The 20,487-nt window shown below is 38.0% G+C and overlaps 2 long non-coding RNA genes across 24 annotated transcripts in view; one reads left to right on the forward strand and one right to left on the reverse strand.

Moving 5' to 3' along the window:
• Positions 1-20,487, forward strand: part of LOC123629276 — a 25,790-nt gene continuing 5,303 nt past the window's right edge. For 2 of the 21 annotated variants that reach the window (XR_006731969.1, XR_006731964.1), the window contains exons 1-10: positions 1-228; positions 2,600-2,642; positions 3,877-4,067; positions 4,361-4,565; positions 4,708-4,734; positions 13,195-13,508; positions 13,704-13,821; positions 14,798-15,030; positions 15,131-15,221; positions 19,852-19,927. This is a non-coding gene — a long non-coding RNA (uncharacterized LOC123629276). Of the gene's footprint in view, positions 229-2,599; positions 2,643-3,876; positions 4,068-4,360; positions 4,566-4,707; positions 4,735-13,194; positions 13,509-13,703; positions 13,822-14,797; positions 15,031-15,130; positions 15,222-19,851; positions 19,969-20,487 lie in introns of all 21 variants that reach the window. The other 19 variants (XR_006731977.1, XR_006731972.1, XR_006731967.1 and 16 more) reach the window with 19 other exon arrangements.
• The window catches only part of LOC123629277, a 12,915-nt gene continuing 8,845 nt past the window's right edge, over positions 16,418-20,487 (reverse strand). For all 3 annotated transcript variants that reach the window (XR_006731987.1, XR_006731986.1, XR_006731985.1), the window contains one exon: positions 16,418-16,996. This is a non-coding gene — a long non-coding RNA (uncharacterized LOC123629277). The remainder of the gene's footprint in view (positions 16,997-20,487) is intronic.

Below are 20,487 nucleotides of genomic sequence, written 5' to 3' on the forward strand. Positions count from 1 at the left end.
CACAGAGCTACTGAGAGGCCAGCAGCGTTCAGTAGCAGTCTTGTTGCAGAGACACAGGAGACCAGAAGTTTCTCTGGCCCTTGTACAATGAGCACAGAGTCGGCTTCTGCTGGAACTGTTGTTGATGGGTTAGGTCTTCACAGAGAATTTCCTGGAAGAGAATACTCACTGTTTTCTTCTTCCTGCCCATGGACTTTAGATACCAGCTTGAAGAATAACTTGAGTGAGGTTAGTTATATGATCTTCTTTCCTTTGGGTTTCAGATTTCTGATATAATTACTGTTTTTAGTTTGGTGAAATACTGAGTTGTTTAAATGACCTATGCATGATTAGTAATGGTTATAATTATCTGAGTTAATAAAGAGAGGAAAGAGAAAGTTTTCTATTTTCTTAAATTCCCTGCAGCTCTCATTTTCAAGAAATACCCAGATAGTAATGTTATTCAATACATGTAAGTAAAATGACACATTTTAGATTTGTTTAAAGGCTGCATTTAAGTTAGATGTTAGAGATTGAATTTTCTGTAATAACAGGAAGTATATTGAGAGGTCCTTTGGCTTCCTTCCAATTGATTTTAGTTTGGCTGTGGTTGTGGTTCATAACACTTTTGAAGTTTTCCTCTACCATCTCAAAGTTTCCACCCTTAGTCACAAGGGAATGATTGGCATCCAAACACTTAACCACATCTGGATATTTATTATTTATAGCAGTCCAAGAGAGGTAAGTTTTATGAATTAAATAAACCTGTAGTACTACAAAGATTAACTTCTCTTTTTAAATTAAAAGATTTGTCATTTCCTTACATAAAAGTACATGTTTAATTGCTAAGGTAATTACAGCCTTTTAATCTCAAGTTTTGTAAAATTTGCCTATTGGTGGGCAATTGCACAGCACTTTTTAGTTAAATGAGGCATGTACTTGAACTTTTAAAATGGCATTCACTTTTGTCTCTCTATCTTGCCATCACTTGAATGATTGATGACTAAGATGGAAAATCTATCAAGACATTTTGCTGTCTTTTTTCCTTCTATAATCTGTGCCAGGCACTGAATTGCCCTTCAACTGGCGACAACAATTCTGAATTTCTAGTAAGGGAAATATGAGGAAAATGTGTGATTTAAGGGGAAAGTAAGAATAAAATGAAAGAGTCTTTTAAAACATCATTTAATATTTGACAGTCTCACTTGTCAATATAGATAAAATCACTCAAGCCTCCCACCAGCCAGGACAAAACTAGAAGCATCAATACTCCAGACCCTTTTCCTAAGCCTCTGGGTGCCCCTCCCAGAGCAGCTCCCTTCCTGGGATCTGGGTCCGTCCCTTTCCCTTCTGAGCTTTCATATGTAACCTGGGAAAAGATAATTACATTAATAGGCCCTTAGTTCAAGTCACGTTACGATGTACATTTTACATAGTGTTTATTAATGGTAACGTAAGATTCTGTTGATAAAGCCTTCTCCCTTTATCTGGTATTGAGTTGTACTTTTACAACACCTGGCTGGTAATACTGTTATCAGATTATTCATTTGTTCATGCCTTTCTATGGTGGTGTTCTCACAAAAGTGTTCTTGAAAACAGTCTCTCAAAATACTGGGAAAAGTGTTAGTCAGACATTTGTGAAGGCATCAGATGTCATATTATGATTATCACCACAATATATTTATTAGCTTGAATATACTCTTTCAGGCCCCGTTTTGGGCATTTAGAGGGAGAATACCTTTTATACAAAGGAGTTAAACAAGAATCCTCTATATGAGAACATTTACAATACATTAATAGTTAGAAATGTTTTCACACATTTTTAGAAATAACTAAAAATTGCAACTATAAGCAGCCAGATGTTTCCAAAACCTGGTACTAATTTCTGAAAAGAAATAAAAATTACAATTCATGAGCTATATATTTTTGACCTCTTTTCTAATTCTAGAACATCGTGAATCAAAGAAACTAAGTTTGAAAACTGGCTCTAACCTATATTTATCCTTATTTCAAGCAAATTTTGGGAGATCTTAGTGTTCATATGACAAAATGTCAGTCATAAGACAGGCAGCACAATATTTTTACCTAATCTTAGCCAGTAGAATATTCACATGACTTTATGACAGTGCCATTTTCTTCATATGTGTATTCATGATTCTGTGCTAAAATGTTAGTAGCATAGAACATACTTTAATATTTTAGTTTTATTAGAAGTGGAAAATAAAAATTTTATTTTAAGGAAAAATCAATTACAGTGAAAAAAACCTCATCATGTTTTATAAAGGGTAGAGTTTTCCTAAGAATTTCAAAGTAACACATTCATGTGAAAATGTGATTTGAATTGTCCAACCTTTGTACTGATAAGAGAAAATGTCACCCTTTTTGAAGTCATGTATATTCAGTAGACCAATATTAATTGTACTTTTTTATTAGATGATTGTAGACAGCATCACACATACACATTCTGTTATCTAAATGTGAAATAAATAGGAATTTTATTTTATTATGTGATTATTTCTCTATTTAAGCAATCCTCAAGTTAAGTCTAGTCTCTCTAGCAATGCCATGAAAATGTCTCTGGTTTACCTGAAGATTATAAATAATATTTGACTTATTTCAGATGCAGCAGGAGTTGGAAGAAATAACTTCAGGACTAGAAGTAGGTATGCTGCCAAATTTTATGAATTAAATTGAGAGTAATGATTTGATTTCTGAAATCAACTGTAAGTAAGAAGTGGCATCCCTCTCTATTATTTGGTTAATAGATACTACATTAAATATTTCCTCTTACATGAATCTAGTGAAAGATGTGAAAACACTAACATTCATACTGAACAGTATACTTATGCTTCATGATTTCATTATCATATTCCATAGCTTCAGAGAAATCTCATGAAATTTATGTTTTGTTTTGTTATTTTCTGGATCTGCACTTTATTCACTCTACCATCCCTATGAACCTATTCATGTGTCAGGCAGCACACTGGAACTATTCTCAGAAAACGAAGGCATCATCAGCTTTCTACGTTTATGATAATGATTTAAGGCCAAAACCCCCAAACTCATCTAGTGACACTAAGCCAAGCAATTATAGTTCATAAGCAGTCACTTGACCTGTGACCTTTTAAATCCATCATCTACTTTTTCACTGGCATACTTTTGCCCTCAGAAAAGGTTCCATATTTCTTAGCATGGAAACATCACCCACATCAATGTGGTTCTTGTCAATTTTTTCAACTTCATATCTTGCCACATACCCTACACTGCCCCTCTGTTCTAGCATCTCAAAAACTAGACTACTTAGAATTCCACAATGTCCCTCCTCACTGCCACCTGTTTTCCTTTACTTCTTCCCTCTATCTGATAATTGTCCCTCAGCTATCAAGTTATGTATCACCCCTACCAAAAAGTGTACTCTACTGATAGAAAACTTGGACAGATGGCCCTTGTCTGTGTTAAAAGAGTGCCCATTTTATACTTGTTATGGTCTCTCTGACTCTGCAGGGTGTTCCCTGCTTCTCTTCTTTGCATATTACAGTATACGATTGTTGAGGTCGGTCATGTGGACTGTGTCATCTTCACCTTGTCCTTCCAGTGCTTGTCATAGTTCCTTCGCATGTGGTTGTTGAATGAGTGAAGGGAGCTGAGAAAACCAGATGCTGAACCACAATGATAATTAATTTAATGTGCAACTATGGACAATAATATTTAATATAATAATAATAATATGATAATATAATATTAATATTACAATACGAGTTTTGTATTGCCTGTTTACATATATATTTATCATTCTTATTAACACCAATAAAGTTCTTGCCTCTTTCTTACTAGCTTACACTTATTTCCTACAAAATTTTTTAGGTAAAGAATATAATTCTTTACTTTTATTTCCAGGTGCTGCTGGATACAGTCCTCTAGAAGAGTTCTCCTCTAGGATACATTAATGAGTCAAGTCTAAATGAATATATTCTTTGGAAGGCATCTCAACAATATATGCCAATTTTTTTTTAAATTATATGATGTGAAAGACTTTTAATTGGATCTTGCCAATGAAAGCCAATTTTATATCCTCAAACTGTCAAAGTGTGAGCTCTTTCAATAACCAAACACTCAAGTTTTCATGAATACTTTAGTGAAGTTACTTGATTTCTCATTCGTCTTTTACCATTTTCATCACTATACATAATGATAAATTTACATTTAGACAGACATCATTTTGGTTCAGGTACTGTGGTCATTGTCAATGTTTGGAGGTGTTACAATTCTTACAGTGCCATCAGACTTATGTAATTTTAATTTTCAGCACAGATTTATATGGCTCTTTCTTCCTGGAGACAAAAAGTTTGCCTAACTCTTTTGATTTTTTCTGTTCATTCAGATTTAGATCATGTGTGTTTTGACAAGTGTATCACAGAAGTGATCCTGTGGATCTTCTCTTTGCATCCTAACATGGGATCTACATCTGATTTGTCTTATTCCTGATGATGTTAGCATTGACCGCTAATGGTGGTATCTGCTGTGTTTGAGATTTGACTTGCTGAATGAGCCAAGCATAGTACCTGAAATAAATCTAACTCAGTCAGGTGTGTAATTCTTTTCACACTAACCTTACTTGCTTCAATTTCCTCATATTTTGGTGCAGATTTTATTTCTAAATTAGTGACATCCTTTGGTCTGTTGTTCTCTTTTTTTCTTTTGCTGTCTTTGTCTGGTTTTGATGTGAAGGTGATACTGGCTTTATAAAACTATTTGGTAAGTAATTGTCTTCTTCAATTTTTTAGGAGAGTTTGTATAACCCTGGTGTTAATTCCTTGAATGTTGGTTAAAATTCTCCAGTGAAACCCTCTAGGCCTAGAGACTTTGGGGAGAGGGAGCTGTTTTATTCCAAATGCCATTTGTTTCTTAAATAGTTACGGAGCTATTCAGGTTATCTATTTAATATTGGCTCAGTTTGGATAATTTGTGGTTCTTGAGAAATTGCTCCATTTGTTATACATAGTTAAGTTGATGAGCATGACATTTTTTGTAGCATTCATTAGTTATCATTTTAATGGCTGTAACATCTGCCTTTTTTGCTGCTCATGTCTGATATTAGTGATCTGTATCTTCTCTGTTTTTATCTTTCTCGGTCCTGTCAGATTTTTGTTGATTTTATTTATTTTTTTAAAGAACTAGCTACTTGTTTTCTTGATTTCTTATTATTTTCCTGTTTTTTCATATAATTATTTTTCTTCTTATATTCACTATTTCCTCCTCATTCTTATTTTCAGTTTCTCTTGCTCTTTTTTAGTTTCTTAAACTAGGACTATTGATTTGAACTTTTCCTTTTATAATAATGTAGGTACTTAGTGCAATAAATGTCATCTTCAGCACTGTTTAAGTGGCGTTCACATAATTTCATTAGTTATATTTTTATTTTCATCCAGTTTCATGTATTCTATATTCCTTTCAGCTTTCTTCTTAGACCCATGCCTTTCTTTGATGGGTACTATTTAATTCTCAACTGTTTGGAGAATTTCTGTTATCTTTCTCATAATTTCCAGGTGTATTCAATTATTTTAATTGAACGTACTTGTATGATTTCAATGGTTTTAAATTTCTTGAAGTTTATTTTATGACTTAGAATATGGACTATTTTTGTGAATTCATCATGGATTATTGGAAAAAAAGTTTCATCTGCTATTATTGGGTGGACTGTTCTATGACTACCCACTTGTGGGGGCTGAGAGTGTTATGCACTTGTTCTACGCCTGTGCTGATCTTCTGTCTGTAGATTACTAGAGTGGGGTGGTGAAGTCCTCAGGTAAAATTGTGCATTTATCTGTTTCTCTTTTGAGTTCTGTCAGTTTGTACTTCATGTGTACAGAGGCCATATTGTGTACACATTTAAACAGCTCTTATGTCTTGCTTGTTTGTTGGCCTTTCCATTATTGTGTGATGTACCTCTTTATGTCTAGTAATTGTTTTTGCTCTGAAGTCTACTTTATCTCATATTAACATAGCCATATTAGTTTTTAAAGAGAACTGAGGTTGCGTAGTTTATCACTTCCATCCTTTTACATTCGCTGTAACTATGCTGTTAAATTTGAAGTGCGTTCATTAACAGGCAGCATAAATTTTGTTGAATCATGCTGTTTCCCACTCCACTTTGGTATTATCTTTTAATTGACACATGCCCACTATTTGCATTCAAGGGAATTGTTATATGCTTAAGGGTCAGGTGTGTGCTACTTTTTGATTTGTTTTCTGTTTGTTAATTATCTTGCTCTTTCCTCTGCATCTCTTTCCTTACCCTCCTGTTGGATACTTCAGGAGTTTTAGGATTAGATATTGATTTTTTTTACAGTGTTTTTGATAATATATCTTTTATAATTTTCTTAGTGGTGACTTTAATTATTATTATACATGCACAACTTATCAGAGTCCACTGGTGTGGATGTTTTACCATTTGAAGTGAAATGTAGAAACCTTATTTCCATTTAGCTTCCTTCAGCTTTTTACTTTTTAAAATGGAATGGTGCTAAGTGACGCCCCTGTTGCACTGGATGCCACATCAAATATCATTCAAAAACGTATGGGAAGAAGCATATTTTATCCTCCCCTATTTTCCCATTCTGATGTTCTTCTTTTTGAGGTTCCAAGCATTCTTCTGATACCAGCTCCTTTCTGTTTAGAGAACTCACTCTATACATTGGTAAGAGGAGGTTTGCTAAGCACAACTTGTCTTAGTTTCCTCCATCTGAGGATGCCTTTATTTGCCCTTCCTTTCTGAGTGTCAATTTTGCTGGATGCAGATTTAGTGGCTGATAGTTCTTTTCTTTCAGCAATTTAAAAATGTTAGGCCTCTTCCTCCCATCCTCCATGGTTTTGAATGAGAAATATGTCATTTGAATCCATATCTCTCCATCAGTCTACATCATTTCTCTTGGGCATGCTTTGAAGAGTTTTTATCTGTCTTCATTTTTCAGTTTTCAGAAGGTTTTAAAGGACATGTCTTGATCTGGACTTCTTTGGGTTTATCTTATGTAGAATTCACTTAGATACTTGAATCTGTAGGGTTTTGTCTGCCAAATTTGTGATATTTTCAGATATTACTTCATTGAATATTTTTTTCAGTCCTACTGTCTCTTTCGACTTTCTTTTTTTCCCTGGGTCTCTGATGATACAGATGCTGTCTGATGGGTCCCCGCAGCTGTCTTGTTTGTTCTGTTTTATATCTGTTTTTTTCTTTATTGTTCAAAATAGGGAGATTCTATTGATTTGCTTTGAAGTTCATTTATTCTATCTTCTCCCTTTTACTATTGAGTTTATCCCCCAAATTTTAACTTAGTTATTATAGTTTTAAAATCTACAATTTCCATTTGGTTCCTTGTTTTTATTTTGTATGTCGGAGTATTATAGGGTTACAAAGGCTTTGATTACATAATTGCTTTTGCACTGTCCCAAAACAGTGCCCATTCACTAGGGAGTATGCACCATAGCCGCTATTTGTGGATTTACCTAATCCCTCTTCCCCATTCCTACCTGCTCAACACCCTATCAATGTTTCTTCCCATATGTGCACATTAGTGTTGATCATTTGGTACGAATTTAATGGTGAGTGCCTGTGGTGTTTTTCCATTCTTATGATATTTCACTTAAAAAAATGGACTCTAGCTCCATCCAATATAATAGAATAGGTAGTTAATCATTTTTAATTTTTTTATACGGCTGACTAGTACTCCACGGTACACATCTGCCACATTTTTTAAATCTGCTCATGTATTGATGGGCACTTGTATTGTTTTCATATTTTTGCAGTTGTGAACCATGCTGCTATAAACATTCGAGTGCAGATGTCTTTTTCATAGAATATCTTTTCCTTTGGGTAGATGCCCAATAGTGGGACTGCTGGATCAAATGATAGTTCTACTTTTAGTTCTCTGAGTTATCACTATGGTACTTTCCATAGAGGGTAGTATCAGTTTCCAGTCCCAGCAGCAGTATATGAGTGTTCCTATCTCTTGGTATCCACACCAACATTTGTTGTTTTGGGACTTTTTGATAAAAGCCGTTCTCACTGGAGTTAAGTGATATCTCATAGTGGTTTTTATTTGCATGTCCCTGAGGATAAGAGATGTTCACCACTTTTTAAAGATGTGTGTTGGCCACTAGTCTGCCATTAGTCTTTTCTTTTGAAAAGTTTCTGTTCATGTCATTGACCACTTTGTATGGATTTGTTTGATGAGTTCCATATAGATTCTGGTTATCAGCCCTTTATTGGATGTGTAGCATGTGAATATTTTCTCCCATTCTCTAGATTGTCTGTTTGCTCTCATGGGAGTTTCCTTGGCTGTGCAGAACCTTGTTAATTTGATAAGGTCCCATTTGTTTGTTTTCACTGATGCCATGATTGCTTTTGGGGTCTTCTTTATTAATTCTTTGCCTAGGCTGATGTCTGTGAGAGTTTTTCCAACATTTTCTTCTAGAATTCTTAAGGTTTCATGCCTTAGGTGTAAGTCTGTAATCCATTGTGAATTGATTTTTGTGAGAGGCAAAAAGGGCAGTTCCTGTTTGAGTCTTCTGCATGTGGCTATCCAAATTTCCTAGTACCACTTATTGAATAGGTATTCTTTTTCCCACTGTGTGTATGTTTCTTGTTTATCAAAGAGCAGATAGCTCTATCTGGATGGTTTTGTATCTGGGTTTTTAGTCCTGTTCCACTGGTCTATGTCTCTGTTCTTGTGCAAGTACCATGCTGTTTTGGATACTCTAGCCTTGTAGGATAGCTTGAAGACTGCTAAATTGGTGCCTTCCATTTTTTTCTTTATGCTTAAGGTTGCTTTTTCTATACGGGGGTCTTCTCTTGTTTGATATAAAGTGTTCATTTATTTTTTTGAGATATGCAAAAAACGTTATTGGTATTGTAATAGAGATTGCATTGAATCTGTAGATCAGTTTGAGCAGTATGACCATGAGCATGGTGTGGCTTTCCATCTGTTTATGTCCTCTGCTATTTCCTCGCTCAGTGTTTTGTAGTTCTCCCTGTAGAGGTCTTTCACCAGCTTGGGTGAATATATTCCTGGGTATTTTATTTACCTTGTTGCCATTGTGAAAAGTATGGAGTCTTTGATTTGGATCTCTGTTTGCCTGTTGTTTGCGTATATGAATGCTACCAATTTATGTACATTAATCTTGTAACCTGAGACTTTGCTGAACTTATCAATTGCAATAATCTCTTGGCTGAATCTTTGGGGTCTAGATAAAATATCATATTGCCAGCAAAGCACAGTAGTTTGACATCTTCTGCCCCCATTTGTATTGGCTTGCTTTCTTTCTCTTATCTAATTGCCCTGGCTAGGAACCCAAGCACTATGTTGAACAGAACTGGTGATAGAAGGCAATATTGTTTGGTTCCAGTTCTGAGCAGGAAATCTTTCAAATTTTCCTCATGCTGTATAATGTTGGCAGAGAGTTTGTCCTATACGGCTTTTATCATTTTGAGGTAAGTCCCATCTATGCTTATTTTGTTAAGCGTTCTTATCATAAAAGTGTTCCAAATTTTATCAAATGCTTTCTGTGCATCTACTGCGAGGATCATATGGTCTTAGCTTACACTTCTGTTTATGTGGTGAATTACATTTATAGCTTTGTGTATGTTGAAACATCCCTGCATTTTTGGGATGAAGCCCTCTTAATCATGATAGATTATTTATTTGATGAGTAGCTGAATTAGATTTGCTAGGATTTTCTTGACATTTTTTGAATGTATATTCATAATGGATATTGGTCTGCAATTTTCTATTTTTGGCGAGTCCTTTCATGGCTTTGGGATCAGAGTGATGTTGGCTTTGTAAACTGTGTTGGGGAGGAATCCTACCTTCTCAATATTGTGGAATAATTTCTGCTGTATAGGCACCAGTTCTTCTTCGTAGGTCTGATAAAATTAAGCTGTGAGGCCGTCTGGTCTGAGACTTTTATTTTTAGGAAAGTTTTTATTGCTGCTTCAATTTTAGTACTTGATATTGGTCTGTTCAGGAATTCTATTTCTTCCTGATTGAGCCTAGGGAAGCATTGTCATTCTAAGAATTTGTCCATTTCTTCCACACTTACAAGTTTACCTGCATAGACATTTTCATAGTATTCATACATGATATTATGTATTTCCATGGTATGAGTTGTAATTTCTCCTTTTTCATTCCTGACTGAGCTTATTAGCACCCTGACTTTTGTGCTTCTGGTTCTAGTGAGGATCTTGCCAATCTAGTCAGGATCATGCCAATTTTCTTTTCTTTTCAAAGAATGAACTTTCTGTTTCATAAATCTTTTGTATAGGTCTTTTATTATTGATTTCATTTAGTTCTGCTGTGATCCTTCTTATTTCTTTTCATCTGTCGGGTTTGGAATTGGTTTGCTCATCCTTTTCCAGTTCTTTGAGATGATTCATTAGATTGTTGATTTGTGATCTTTCTGTATTTTAGAAAAAAGAATGTATGACTATAATTTTCCTCTCAGGATTGCAGTAGCTGTGTCCCACAGATTTTTGATAACTTGTGTCCTTGTTATCATTTAGGTCAAAGAATCTTTTGATTTCCATCTTAATTTCCTCCTTGACCTGAGTATCATTCAGAAGTATGTTGTTTTGTTTCCATGAATTTGTGTAGAGATGATTGTTTCTGTTGGAGCTGATTTCTAATTTTATTCCATTGTGGTCTGAGTGGATACATGGTATAATTTGCATTTTTTAAAAAAAATTGTTGAGACATGTTTTATTGCTTAGGATATAGTGAAGCTTAGAGAATGTCCCAGTAGCTGATGAGAAGAATGTATACTCAGCAGTTTTTGGGTAAAATGTTCTGTAAATGTCTGTTAGGATCATTTCTCATAGAGTTCACTTTAAGTCCATTGTTTCTTTGTTTACATTTTATTTGGAGGATTTGTTCTGTTCTGTGAAAGGGGTTTTGAAGACCCCAGTTATTATGGTGCTGCCATTTATCATTTTGCTTAGATGAAGTAGTATTTGCTTCATGAATATGAGTGCAGCTCTGTTGACCATGTAAATATTTAGAATTGTTATGTCTTCTTGTTGAATTGTTCTTTTTACCATTATATTATGACCATCTTTGTCTTTCATTACTTTTGTTGATTTGAAGACTAAGTTATTCGATATGAGAGCTGCTACACCAGCTTTCTTTTGGTTTTCCTTTCCATGGAATATTGTTTTCCATGTCTTCAGTTTGAGTCTGAATGAGACTTTGTGAGTTAGATGTATTTCCTGAGGATAGATGTTACTTGGCATATGTATATGTATTCATTCACCTAATTTATGTCTCTTCAGTGGGCAGTTCAAGTCATTCATATTTATTGAAATATTTGATAAGTGGGTCGGATCTGTGCATCCTGTTGATTAGATTTCTGTTGCTTTGTTTTATCTCTGTGCCATTGTGGTATCTGGCCTTTAACCTTTAGCTTTTGGGTAATTTTACACTGATGAGTTCTATTGTGCTGATCCATGACTAATGCAGTTCTGAGTACTTCCTGCATGGCAGGTCTTGTCTTGAACAACTCCCTCAGAGATTGCTTATCTGAGAACAATTTTATTTCTCCGTCATATATGAAACTTAGTTCTCCAGGATACAAAATTCTAGTTGGGCCTTATTTCCTTTGAGAAGAGTGAGAGTAGAGCCCCAGTTGTAAGGTGTCACTTGAGCAGTCTGCAGTTAGTGTGATGTGTTTCCCTGGGTAAGCTACTTACTGCTTTCCCCTTACAGCTCATAAGAGCACCTCTGTCATGTTTAATTTCTCCACTCTGATGACTATGTGTTGTGTTTTCCTCTTCATCATGGCTCCGCCAGAGGTCCTAGGAGGTTCTTGTACCTGGATATCTAGAATTCTAGCAAGGTCAAGGAAATTTTCCTCAATCATTCACTCAATTAAATTATCTAACCATTGTGTATTTTCTTCTGCCCCCTCAGGAATGCCTATGATTCCTATGTTAGGCCTCTTATCATAGTTCCATATTTTTGTATGCTTTGTTTATTTCCCTTATTTCTCTGTTCTCTCTCTGTGACTGACTGATTTAATTGAAAGGTGGTATCATCAAGCTCTGGGATTCTTTCTTCTGCCTGACCTAATCTGTTCTTAAGGCTTCTTACTGTGTTTTGTAATTCCTTGAATGAATTTTTCATCTCCAGAAGTTCTGTTTGATTTTTCTTTAATACTTGAACTGCTTTAGTGAATTTTTCATTCATTTCCTGCACTTTGGCTTTTTTTTTGTGTTGTATTTCCATATTTTATTGAATTGCATTGAGGTTTCTTACAATCCATGTTCAAAATTATTCACCAGTCATTTCAGTGTTATGATTTTGGTTGGTATCCATTGCTAGAGTGCTGGTGAAGCCTTTCCTGGGTGTTCTTTAGCTTTTATTTTCCATACTTCTAGAGTTCTTTTGCTGATTCTTTCTCGTATGGAGCAATTTTTACCTCTTTGGAGGTAAAACCTTTCGATTTTCTTTTGTTTCGATAATGACATATACCGAGTTTAATATCTGAGCCCTGAGGTCATGCTTCTGTGTGAGAACTGACCACACGCTGTATGGTGAGTCAGTAAATGTAGTAAAAGGGCATGTAAACTGACCTCCCTATCCGTAGGTGTTGCTTGCTGGGAAGAACAAGCTTCAGTGTTGTTTTTGGTTCCTGGGACCTCCTCTAGTTACTCAGAAGAACTCTAGTGTCCCAGATGGTGGGTGGGGCTCTGGAACTGGCAGATGTGTCCTTATTTTACACTTCAGCAGGTCCAGGTAGGGGAGTGAGGCTGGGTGTGACTTGGTTTCGTGAACCTGCACTAAAATTCCACAGAAGTTTTAGCAGGGGTCAAATTTCTGCTACCTGCCTTTGGGCAAAGCTGCCAGGGATGGGCTGAAGTAGGGCCTACTCAGCCAGAAAGTCTGTGTGTGGAGGCAGGGCTGTCTGAGACCCTGAATCAGGTAGTCTGGAACAAACTTCACTTCTTTCCACCCTCCCCTATTCTGTGGTTTCTTCCAAGCCTCTGCTGGCAGGCAGGACCTCAAGCCAGCCTTGTTGTACTATGACTGTGATGGGGACTGGGAGTTTCCCTGTCCAGGATCCCAGCCAGAGCTGGGAATGGGGCCCTTCTGGGGGAGGAGGGGTGCCCCCACATGTACACCATAGGTGTGAACCCAAACTGCACTCTCTCCCAATCTGCCCCTGCAGGCATCCACAGCTCATGAGAATTATTCACAAATATCCCCTCTTGCCCCTGGGTTTTGTGATTGGGACCTGAGTGTACTGGATCTGACATGTGGGCCCATCCTCTGGGCCCTGGAGATCAATCCCTGAACATAGCAGGGAGAAGCATACTGTTCCCAAGTCCCTCCTGGGATGCTCAAGCTGGATCAATGTCCCTCCACTTCGGGCTGTGTCCCACTCTGCTGAAGTCACCAGCAACAGTACCAGGAATGGCCAGCAGGCAGTGCACTCACAGTCCAAGCACCTCTTTTTTCTGCTACAGGACCTCCAGAGAAAAGGTATGAGCTCCATTCCCTGTGGGAGCCTCTGTGTGGTGGCTCAATTTTTTCTCTCAGTAGCCATGGGAGGGGGAGGGGAAGGGAAGAAAAAGAGTCTAGGTGGAGGAAAGTCCACTCTCTCGTCTTCTTCAAACCTCTCTCTGGGAGGCAGTCCACCCAGAATGACGGGTGTGTGGAATCACTCTCATCATCCAGGACCCACTGCACTCATGTGGCTCCTGCAGTCTGGGCCAGAGTTGAGAAATGTCTGTGTTGGGATGAGGAAGATGGAACCAGAATGTTTGGGGCACCCTGGTGAAGACAAAGGCAGCAGGTGTGTCAAAAAGCAATGTGGAATCTCCCATCTTGCTTGGGTCTGTGCAGCATGAGATGCACTAAGCGGTGCTGGGAGTCTGGTGCCCTTTTTGAAAGCAGCTCTCCACTCACTGGGAGCAGCGTTGTCTGGGCTTGCGTCAACAGAATGTCTCTCCAGCACCTCAAGAGCCCAGGAAGAGTCTGAGATACAAGGGAGGGGTATGGTACTGGATCCAGGTACCCTTCTGCCTGGACTCCTAGCCTCACTGGGCTTAATTCCCATCGATGCCTTTCTCCTTCCAGTCTTGCTCTTCCTCCTCTTCCCCTGGAGTCTCCTGTGGGTTCAGGAACCCTTCCTTAAGCCCCCTTTCTTATCTACATTTGTCTGTCTGTTTTTTCTCTTTCATCTAAAACTTCTCCTTCTATAGAGATGCTCTGGCTGGTGGTGCCTTCGGTCCACCATCTTACCCCCCATAACCATTTGGTTGTTTCTCATAACTTCTTTTCCTTTCCTGAAATTTTTAAGGTTTTCATTTGTTTCCAGACAATTCCTAATTGCTTATTGGCATGACCTCACTCAGTCTCATTGTAGCTGGGGCAGCGTAGAGGTTCAGTTGCCTGCTGGGCCCTGCTGACAACAGAAGTATGTGAAATGGAAGTGCTGATTAGCCTGGACTCTACTATCTTGTCAGTGTGTTGATTCTGGCTTGCAGTGGTGGCTCAGCTTCCTACTTGTCTCCAGTGACTCCAGGGTAGGGAAGGTGACACTCACCTTGCCTCTCAGTGTGTGGGACTCTTTCTTATTGAGTTGAGGTGGAGGCTCAGCTTCCTACTGAACTCCAGTGCCATCAGGGCTGCAAAGATGACACTAGCTCTGCCTCACACTGTCTTGGTAAATCTTTTGCATGCTGGGTGGGTGTGGGGGCTCAGGTTCCCTCTGGACCCCATTGATACTACATTGCCAAGGGAACTGTAAAATTATTTCCTTTTGTCAGGCAGGGGATGGAGAACAGCTTCCTACTTTGTCTGTTGCTACCACTCCAAAGTGAAAATCATAATGCCTACTTTTGCCAGATGGGAAATAGAAGATGAGCTCCTTTGTTGGTGCCAGTAATACCAGCAGGCAAGAACATCAAAGCATGGCTGCTTCTGTTCAGTGGATATGAAGTAGATAATCTGCTCCCCGATGGACTCCACTGGAACCATCCTGGTATTTCATTGCAGTTGGGTGGGTATTGCCAGCAAGGTTTTCTGCTGTTAGACCATTCTTTTCCAATCCTTTGGTTGGGAGAGCAGGCTTCTTGTTTTGTTTTGTCTGTGCCACTTAGTGGTCCTGATTGGAGGCTTCCGCAGCACTCTCTCCAGAGCATATGGGAAGAAATTGAAGACCCAAGGAACTCATCATTGTGTTATTCCCCAGTAAGTGCACCTTCTTTTCACCTTTCAGATGCTGAGGCTTCTCCAACTTGGCTAGATCCAGATTTGTATTGTCTTAAAGTTAAAATTTGTGTGTGTGTGTGTGTGTGTGTTTGTGTATTTGATTCCTTTTTAAATCCTTGAATCTTCTGGTGATTAGGTTGGAGATAATTAACATGCCAGCTGGGGAAAAAAAACTGTAATTTCCACAATAAAAACAATAGTCCTTCTGTGTGACAACTTCATTTGATTATCCTAAGAAATAATGAACTGGAGGCACAGATATAATGAGTGTTAATAGGGTCTCATTTGTGATTATCAACATTGTAAAACTTTTTCACAGCCTATTAAGGTCCTACTATTCTTCTATAAGTAAATGGGAGTCTGTGGATAGAATTATGCTATATAATATAATGGCTTTGAAACTGAATCATGGTCAAAGGTTAACCCAACAAGTTTGGGGAAAAGATCTCAGGAACTAACTCCATCACTGTGGAGATGAGCACAATTTTCCAGGTACGTTGATGTCTCTGAGAGAACCTGATGCCCCACGGCCCCAGTTCACTGAGTTCCCTGAGTGCCACTGACCAGACATGAATGTCCTGGTTCTAAAGCTCATGAGGCCCTGCACTAGAGATTTATGAAGACTAGTGTACTAGTTTTCTGTTGTTGCATAACAAACTACCACAAATTTAGGGGCTTAAAACAACACTCATTTATTAACAAAGAGCTCCCAGTTTGGGTGGATTCTCTTCTCAGGGTATCAGAAGACTGAAATCAAACTGTTATCCAGGTGGGTTTTTTGTCTGCAGGCTCTATGGAGAAGTCTGCATCCAAGCTCATTCAGGTTGCTAGAATTCAGTTCCTCACAGTTTTAGGGATGGGGTCTATTTCTTTGCTGGGTGTTAGCCAAGGTCCAATCTTGGCATCTTATAACTATCTGCACTCCATCTCATGGGTTTTCTTCTGTCTTCAAGCAAGCAGTGATGTGTCAGGTCCACTTGTGCTTTAAATGTTTTTGACTTTCCCTTCTGTACCAGCCAGAGCAAGGTTTGTGTTTAGAATTCCTCCTCCCACAGCAAATCTTCATGAATCTTTTATCGACAGAGTCTACATTCAGGCCCTTCTGGGAACTCTCAGAGGGACCTTCGTGGTGAGACGTTCTAGTCAGTCACCACATGGTGTTCACATCTTGATCCTTTTCCTCTTCGTGGGTCCAGCAGTGTCCTCCTGCTTGTGCACACTCACAGGTTCCATAATCCTCCTCAGGTCACCACCACTTTCACCTGGTAAGGCTGAAAATTCCACCAGTGCCAAAGCAGGAGATTCTTTGAGGTGCTCCATGACGAGCAGTGGGATGGGGAGAGACGGTCATCTTCTCATCTTTTGTTTACATGCTTTAAAAGTAGTGTTAACATTTCAAAGCTTTTAGTGGTGCAGTGTTTTCTTTTGCTTTTTTACATATGATTCTTTGTCCCTTCCTCCATGGGTCTCAGGCCTCAACCAACAGCCCTGGGCTAGGTGATGAATCTAATGATCAACCGCCAGCATCTCATCCAGACAAGATTTCTGCTAGGGTATCTAAGCTTTGGTCTCACTTTGACTCATGACCAGTAACTTCATGAAGGTATTCAGTGTTGCCCCCAAATTCTAACATGTTCTCTAGTCTGGTGATGCTCCCACGGTATTTTTTTTTAATATTTCACAGCTTTTCTTCCTGCAAACCTCCAAAACCTCCAGTGCTCACTCTTTGGTCGAGGTCCTTCTTCCTACTGAGACTGAGAAAACAAAAACAATCAGAAGGGATCTTCCATATTTTCTCCACACCTGTCCACCTGCATGCTGTGTGTGTCTATGCCCTGGCCTTCTCTCCTGATGCCATAGGCATGCTCACTGCCCATTCCCCTTTCACACCAAACCCTCCCCCTTGCACTAGAATCTATCTACCATCTTCTACACACGGATATACCTCTAGACATTGACCAATGCCCCCTCATGCACTGAGAATTTCTCCTCACTATTATTTTGTAATTTTTGCTTCTCGAAAATAAATAATACCTTTTTTTTTACCATATATTCTCCTCAAGCCACTCTATTTCTCTTTTCCAATTTATATCAATATTTATAGTTTTCAATTCTTCTCCTCCAATTCTATGTAGAACTCATACAAGCCATCTTCCCCTTCTCCCAACTTTGCCATGGTCAGTCACCATTGGCCTCTTCCTAGATCCAAAGTTTAATTCTTAGCCTTCATCTTAATTTAATATTGGAGTAATCATTGGCCTTGTTCATCCCCACTCTTGTCTAGTTCTAAAGCTCTCTTCATTTGGCTTCTAGAACACCACATTGTCTCATTTACCCTCCTACATCAGGAACCATTCCTTTGCAGACTCCTTTGATAGTTTGTTTTCATTCTTCTTTGTTTTTATTTTCTAAACTTATTTCAGAGGGAAGTTTATATAGTCTGATGACTTTAAATAGCATCACTGTGCTGATGGCTGATGATTGTATATATCCAGCCTGGTCCCACACTCCTGATCTACAGTCTGGGATGTCCAGTTGCCTGTGGGGTCACTTAGCCTTTGTACCTGGGAGTCATTTGGAATCACTATTCTCCCATTCTTTTGCTTTGCAATCTTCTCCCTCTCCAATCTTTCTGTTTTTCAGTTAATGGCAACCACATCATACCAGTAGCTTAGGAAAGTGTTCTTGCTGTCATCCTTGCTGTCTCTCTTTCACTTAAACCCATATGTCATATATCCACCAGTGCCGGGGCCCTAAATTATACTTTTATCTGGTATCTGTGAGGCCTCACTGCCTCTCCACCACTGCTCTCACCCAGATAGCATCATCTTTTGCTGTAGTTTTTATTGTCCTTTTCTATCTCAGATGGCCTCTGCTGCCTTAGTCCTTGCCCATCCACATTTTATTCTCAGAAACCAGAAGAGGGTCTTGCCTTCAAGACAGTGCAAGCCACCCCACAGTTCAAACACCTAAGATGGTTTCAGGTGACACAGCAAAGCCCAGATTCTTCCCCAGGGCTAACAGATCCCTCCTGCCACTCCCAGTGCTCCTCTCTGACCTCATCCCTGTCTTCTTTGCCTTGTTGGTTTTGCTGTTATGCTTTTCCCTGAACATGCCAGCGTCTTGCCTCAGTTCCCCTCTATCTGCTGTTCACTCTGTCATCAGGGTTTTGTAGACATGGCCCAGGCTTGGCTTCCTTTTTGCTGGAGATACAATATGACAATGGTGTCAGAACTTCTCTGACCTCCCTATGAAAACAAAGAACCCTACTGCTCTCCTCCATACTTTGCAGAGTTTATTCTCCTCCATGCTTTATTTAAAAATATATTTTGAAATAATTTTAGATTTAAGGAAGAATTCCAGAGACTTCACAGAATTTCCACATGTCCTTTTCTTAACTTCCCCTAAGGTTTACATGTTATTTAACTATAATACATTTAACAAAACTAAAAAAAATAAATAACATTGCTATGATACTATTAACTGTATTGTGTAATTCATTAGAATTTTACCATTTTTCCATTCCTATTTTTGTCTGTTCCAGGATCCAGTACTAGATACAGTGTTGTGTTTAGTCATTATGATTCTGTAGTCTTCCCAAATCTTGACAGTTTCTCACTTTTTCCTTGTTTTTCATGACCTTGGAACTTTTTATGAATACAGATCATATATTTATAGAATTCCCCTAGTTTATGCTTCTCTGTCTGGTTTGGGGCTATGGATTTGTGGAGAGACTAACACAAAGGCGAAGCGACCTTTTCCTCACATCATACAGGGGCAAGATATCACTGCTGACATTAACCATATCACCTGGTTAAGGTGGAGTCTGCCAGGTTTCTCCAATGTGAACTTACTATCTTTCCCTTTCCACACTGTGTATGTTATAATGGCATCAGACTAACCACAGCACGTAGTAAATATGTGGTTAAATATATATTGAGCTTTTACAAATCTCGTTTTCAGGTTTCACCCAATAATATCGATCCGACTTTGGATCTTGCCTGCAGCGACTACTGCTGTGGTGTTCTAATAGTGATTTCCTATTTCCCCATGTTTTCTACATAAATTATTGGAAACTCTTCCATAGGAAAGGTGATTCCTCTCTCCCATTTATTTATCCATCATATTATTTTTATGAGTATGACTCATGTATATTTATATTTCACTTTGGATTATAACCCCCCAATATCACACTATTTCTTGTTGTTGCTCAGATAGTGCTAGCTTTGGCAATTGGTAGCTTGTTCAGGTAAGCTCTATGCCTCTTTGACCTGCCCTCTCCTTTTGTTCTTGGACACTTTTTAAATTTGTTTTTGGCACCACAGGATGCTCCAGGATCATCTGGTATTTTCATTGGCCTGGTCCTAGAATCAATCATTTCTCCAAAGACCTGATTCCTTATAGTTGAAAATGTTATTTAGAAACCAAGAAATAAAAAAAAACTAATAAAATGAAGGATAAAAAAATAGAAACCAAGATTTATTTTCATTGCTTCTTGGCAGTCAGAACTAGAAAATTTGTGTGTGTATGAACCCATAGTTATACTTATATCTCTATATAATCTGTATATTCATCTCTTTATATACTGATATCTCCAACCTTCATCCAGCACCACAGGATTTTTGCGCTTTCAATGTGGTGAAGTTGAACACTATAAGTGAGAGATTGAAGAAAGCACAAGAAAGGTATTGTAGAAAAATTCAAACAAGTCAATCTATTTTTACAGGTTAGTTAAGTGTGAAATGCACTTACTTTATTTCACTGCACATTATATTTTTGATGTGTACATTGTGTGTGTTTCCTCTGTTTCCATTACAGCAATTGGATTTGTAGATTTCTAGAAGGAAGGTTGCCTCTGTTGCTCCCTTTAGCTTTTTTAGTTTCTGTCATCATTGTAACTAAATGGATCTTTGAGAAGGCTGATACTCCTTAGAGAATCATTTGATTATTTGGGCCAGTTAGCATAAAAGAAGACTATTAGGAAAAGAAAAAAATTGTAATTTAGAAATTGTACCATATTCTTGAATTGTATTTCTGTTAAATTGTTCAAATTTTAAAATTTTAAATTACTCCTATTTTTCTTTGGATTATCAGATCACATAAGTAGTAATTGAGGAATGATTCAATTCTTTATAAGCCAGATGAAATTATCAATTTAGTTGACAATTGATGTTAAATGTTTTAAACCTCAGCTTCTTTTGTCACATATTTAAAATTGCTCTCTGAGGTTGGGTGTAGTGGCTCA

The sequence above is a fragment of the Lemur catta genome, unplaced genomic scaffold (assembly GCF_020740605.2).
Source record: "Lemur catta isolate mLemCat1 unplaced genomic scaffold, mLemCat1.pri scaffold_126_ctg1, whole genome shotgun sequence".
Lineage (NCBI taxonomy): Eukaryota > Metazoa > Chordata > Mammalia > Primates > Lemuridae > Lemur > Lemur catta.